Consider the following 6,000-nt stretch of genomic DNA (forward strand, 5'->3'; position numbering starts at 1 on the left):
GTCTGCCCTTCCAATTCTTATCTTCCAATTTCAGCAAGCCACTGGAAAACCTAAACGGTAATCATTAAATTTGCTGTCTTTATCCCAGAAATTCAGAATTTAAAAACAGAGGCTATTTTTAAAATCAAAACAAGTAGTTGAAAATCTCAGCTAAAAGCACAATTTTTTCTATTACTCTTTTTCATTTCTCCCTCTCTCTCTCTTTCTCCTGTTTATCTCAAGTAACTAGGGGAGCTAGTTTAAGTGAAATCTTGGTATAAACAGTTAAGTCAAATGACAGCGCAAGGAGGCTGGTCTGAAGAAATCTGGGACCCTGGTCAAAGCCAAGAGCCTCCTTTGTCTGGTGTAGTGCAGAGAGCTCAGACTTGTTGGCCTCCTCTCCAAGCTAACTGAGACTCCAAAATCAGGCAGCAAGCCAGAGGATCTCTGAGCTCTGACTCATGTAAACAGAGGCGGGAGCCAAAGGCCTCCAGCCAGCTCAGGTGCACAAACTGCAGACTTGCATTCACCTCTCGTTGACCTCCTGTTGGCAGAGCGTTATCTATGGGCTCTGCCATTATGAGTGCCATGACCACATAGTGTTTAGAGAGCAGATGATGCCTCTCCCTGCCGCCACTTGGAATCCACACGAAGTCTAAGAAGTCTGGCTGATTTCAGCCTAGGCAGTGGGATCCTCTCTTCTAGCCAGACTTTCTGGATTGATCTCAGCTTTTATTACCTTATCATCTTCTCTCAGAAAATTCAAAATGTTTCTCATATGTCCCAATCCCAGTTATTCTCCTTTCTGGCTAACCTCTAGCAAGTCATATGTATAAAAATCGAATCTTTTACCTCTGCAGTTTTTTCTGTTGCCTCTGCAAAGATACTGTGGAGTTCTCCTTTTTTTTTTCTTTCCAAATATAAAAGCAAAACAAGATCTTGAAGATGGACAAAATGTCACACCTGAGAACAGTTAATGTAGGGACATAAAATTTCTGTCTAGGTTCCTTTTTGTTTACCTGTGTGTTCTCCCATTTTCCATACTCCAGACAGAAAAAAAATAAAAATTCCAACCAGCTTCTTGCCAGAGCCCTAGCACAGGGCTGGAATAAGGACATGGGGCAGTAGCAGAGGACTTTTCTGGGTCCATGGCTGCAGTTTAGTGGCATTATTCCTGCCTTTCCAAGGGGGCAACAGTTGCATATTTTCATTATTTCAAAAGAATTAAATGGTTAACATAGTTTAGCAGATGAGGAACCAAGACAAAGGATGTGCATGTGCCATGTATGCAAGGGAGGAAATGGAATCATTACACTGAAACCCAGGCCTGAGGCTGAGCCTCTAAAATTCATAGATCCTTTAGCCTCAATTCTCTGAAATCCCTGCCCCCTAAATTTTCTTGCCCTAGATTGCTGTTGCCTGGGTCCCACATACTTTTTGGGCCCTCTGACACTTCTGGGAAGCCCAGTGCAGTTTTGCCTAAACCATTACTGGAGAATACTTGGAGACTATACTGTGACCATCCAGCTCTCTCTTCCACCAGCCAGCCACTACTTGCTCTCCCTACTTGGAGCTATTCCAACCTAATGGGGGCATCTAGTGCCTGACTCTGCCTCATCTTCCCTCCTGCTTAAAGATCTCCTTCCACGTAGAAGACTGGAGCCATACATCGTGAAAGCTAGACAGTTCTAAGCAACCTGTGATATCTTAATTGGAAGATTTATGGAATTGGAATTCAGCCTAGATATCCAATTACATTCCTTAAGAATATTGGTTTCCAAGATGTAGAGGAGAGAAGACTGGAATTTGCACACTTGGGCTCAGAGCATCTTTTCCTCTTGGATACCTAAGTAGAACATCCTGCTCTAATGTCTGAAGCCCCAGATCCTCCAAGATGGGGTTTGTGGATGCCATAAAGCACTGACTAAAAGAGCTTTGTCTTGGCTGACTATGAAATAATCCAGGCCCCCTTGGGGAGTCCATAGACTGTTTTACCTTATTCTTTATTTGCTGGTTTATACCTACTGCTCCCCATTCTAAAACAGGTATGTAATAGCATCAAAAATCATACATTAATGCTAAAATAATTAGAGGCAATGAGGAAGGGTATAAAAACTAGTATAAACAAATAAAATAAGCCAGGCAAAAGATTTTCACAGAGAAAAGCATGCTAAAAAGTTTGTATTGCTCCTAGACATGGACTAAAACCTTTGCTGTGAGCGCCTGAGAAGCCAAAAGGGAAATACAATCATCGTATGATTTGTAGTGTCTACAATGTGACAATAACAGTTGCTCTGAAGAAGTCTGGCTGTTCCCAGTACTGAGATCAGAGAGGAATGTCTCCTCCAGGTCCACATAAAGAGAACATTGCTTGATGCCAAACTTTGCAGTAACAACCCTGTGACAAATACATCAAGTTTTGTGTGACTTTTCTCCCAACTTCCCTTTTGGTTTGCCTTGAACCTGTGGAGAAATATTTAAATATGTCTGGAGAAATAAATAATCTGTGAATCCTTCAAGCCATTCTGAGTGTTTGGTTGCGTCAGTCATTTGTAAGTTTGAGATTACATTTGCAGCAAATACCCGAAAAGCCAATAGTTGCTAATTAAGAGACGTGCCATAAACTTTGATAAACAACAGAGCAAGGGGAAGGATCAGATCACTCTACTAAAAAAAAAAATCTTTACTAGGATAAGTGGTAGAGAAGATGGCCATAAGGAGGTGGGCCAAGTAAGAGCCTGGATCTGGAACCCAAGTAATCATGAATCAGATCTCAAATCTTTAAACCAGCTCCTGAGATCCAAAATCCTTGTGTGATCCCAGCCTCAATCAAGAAAATGATAATTTTAAGAATGACTGTGTTTTATTAATAGGCAAGATGATATTTCAGGACATTTAAGGAAAGATATCTATAGCTCTAACATCTCTATTCAGAGAAATTTCAAAGCATTTAAGGTTCTTTCAGTATGAAAGTATTGAAGGTGCTATGTAAATGTAGGTTGTTATTACAATTTAATGACATTCTCCTCAAGCAAAAACTGCTAAAATCCACAAAGTGCAGAATGAAGCACACACACTGCTTATTATTTGGGGGCAATTAATTAATAAGCACATAAACAATTTACTCAGTCACAGGAAGACAGAATAATACTTATTAAACATGTGGGCCTAGAAATCCAATTCCAGTAGCTGTCTGATCTGCCCCAACGCAAGGGGGAAAAACAGAACCAACCTCACAACAGGGACACACATGCACACACACACACACACACCTCTAAAATGAGAGTGCAAACTCCTTAGGGTCTTCCCTCTAGAACAGCTTGGAATGAAGTCCATGTTGAACTATGAATTCAAACCTATCTGAATGTGATTTGTCTGTGAAACTACCTATGAGACAAAATTGCATATGCTGCACCCTGGCCACTTGCCACCATCCCTACTAATGGTGCAAAAGGAGGGCAGTCAGGAAATATGAAATAACATAAAACTTTTAAAACATATCAACTTGTATTCGACTTCAGAATGCAGGAGTAACAGAAATGTTTTATCTAAGACAAAGCACATAATTGAGAGAGACTAACTGGAATTACAGTAAACAGAACAAAACAATGACTTAAATGAACCATTTGTCACAGATAATCTACATAGTGGATAACTAACCTTGGTAGAAAATGGAGAGTTGCCTCTGTTTAAAAACCCATGCAAAGTTATACAAAGAGTTACAATTCCTATACGTATAAATGGAAGCCAGTTACATACAGCTCCATTTGAGTTTGTCTCTAAAATTTTAATGTCTTTCTCGAAATCCAGTTTTTCAAATGTGCTCATCACTGGTAACTTTTTCTCCCTCTATATTGAATGCGTCTATAATAACTAAAGCTGGTTTGGTGGTCACCACCTTAATCCAAGAATAAAAAACAAAAAAAAAATGATTCATTTCCTATTCTACAATTTAAAATACAAATTAACAAAAAAAAAAGCCCCTCTAAATCTCCCTTATGGATTTCGATGGTTCAGAAATATGCAGAGCACTTGAAAGCAATAAAAGAAATAACCTAAGAAAATTAAGCAAAATGAATTTGCAATTAGTTTGTGAAATTGCGATAAATGCATTTTGAAAGCAAAGAGTAAAATGTAACTTTGTTCGGTATAATTTGAAATTGCCTTTTGTGCTTAATATAGTTCACTTATAATTAGATGAAGATTTTGTTCTGGTTTGAAACATTCAAAGTTCCATCTTGAGATTGCTATGTACTATGTACACAGAACTTTTCAGCAAGAAAGTCTGCTGCTGCTGCTGCCGCATTTGCTTTGACAGCCTTTATCCTAGTTTTATAGAAATGAAAGAGTGAAAGAACACAGCTGGTTTGAACAATGGAGCATGTTCAACATTAGGCCAAACACTTTAGATATTGCAAAATATTGCAGGCTATATTTATAGCTCTTAGCAGGTTTTTGAAATTCATGCTGATACTGCCTTACTCCTGCTTATTGGACCAAATTGCCATTAAATGATTAAATTATCTTTTGGTTAAAAAAAAAAATTGCTTGCAAAGGCAATGACACTTAAACTAACCTCTTGGCAAGTATCAAAACAGTGAAGACTTGAAACCCTTTCTAAAGTATTTCAAGATGCATTAAAATTCAAGATCATTCTAGTTATTGAGAATGTATATCAAGAGAGTATAAAGACTTTTTTATGTCGCTCTCCCTTATTCTTTTTTTCCTAAAGAAAAGGAATATTCTGCTGCTCATGACTTTGCTCCCAGTTATGAAATTGCGCACTGACTCAAGATGCCAGCACCTTCCAAAAAATTGTCTTTCAGGTAATTGCCTATACTCTGTTTAAAATTTCCTTTTTTGTGGCACTTGTCTTTAATAGAATTCTGTTGTTTTTTAATAGGATTCTGTGACTTTGGGAGACTGCTAGCAGGAGCCCATATTTTTCCACATTAACAACATGAGGAGCAATAAAAAGAAGTGAGCAGTAGTTATAAGTTTAGTGACTACAAGCTGAGCCAGGCAAAGTTTTGCAGGACAATGGGATTTCTACAGATTTCTCAAATTCCTGCATTCTTCCAGGGCTGGCTCCAATGCCACTCTATCCTTCCAGCCCAAAGTGAATGTCCCCTAAATTCTAGCAGCACCTGTTTGTTTAACCCATTGTCATTTATCATCATTGCTATGCTAATGAGATTTTTGCATGTATATGCCTTCTGAGCTAATACTAGAAATAAGAATAATCATTTAATAAAACCTACTACATGCCAAGCAATATACTAAGTACTTTATATACATTTTCTAGAGAAGTAGTTAAAAGCACTCACTTTGTCACTTATACCACATGGCTAGCTCAGATTCAGGAGGATGGAGAAAGAGATTCCATCCTTCTAATGGAAGAACAGCAACTTCGCATTGCAAAGGGGCACGGACACAGGGAGGTGTGATTCCTTGGTGGCATTGATTACAACAATCTACCAAAGTATCAGACAAATCCTTCCAGATAAATAATGAGTAATTTGTTTATCCTCTCTGAGAGTCAATTTCCTCATCTATAAATTAATTTTCTTGGGGATTTAACAAGAAAAGCATGAAAAACATTTTACTTAGTGCATGCCATATTGGTTGGTAAATTGATATTTATTTTGTGTGTTGGCATGGGTGTGGATGTGTATGCATGAATTTTAGTCCTAATTCACCACACCATGAGATATGCTAATGTCCCAGTTTTACAGATGTGATGCCTGAGGCTGAAGTTCAGTTTTGAAAAGCCACACAACAAAGTAAGTGTTGGAGCCAACACTGTTAGAAACTAAGAGTTTCCTTATATTGAAGGCTATATTTTTTCAACATACTATGTAGCTTCTTGATAGCAGAAGACAGTCTTTCTCATGGCTGCATCCCCATCGACCTTGGCACAGTGGTTGACATAATAACCACCCAAGAGATATTTGTTGATTGCAGGATTGGGGGAAAATGACAAACTGCTATTGACTTGTGAGTAAAATATTTACACAGTGT

The sequence above is a fragment of the Choloepus didactylus genome, chromosome 4, assembly GCF_015220235.1.
Source record: "Choloepus didactylus isolate mChoDid1 chromosome 4, mChoDid1.pri, whole genome shotgun sequence".
In the NCBI taxonomy this organism is placed as follows: domain Eukaryota; kingdom Metazoa; phylum Chordata; class Mammalia; order Pilosa; family Megalonychidae; genus Choloepus; species Choloepus didactylus.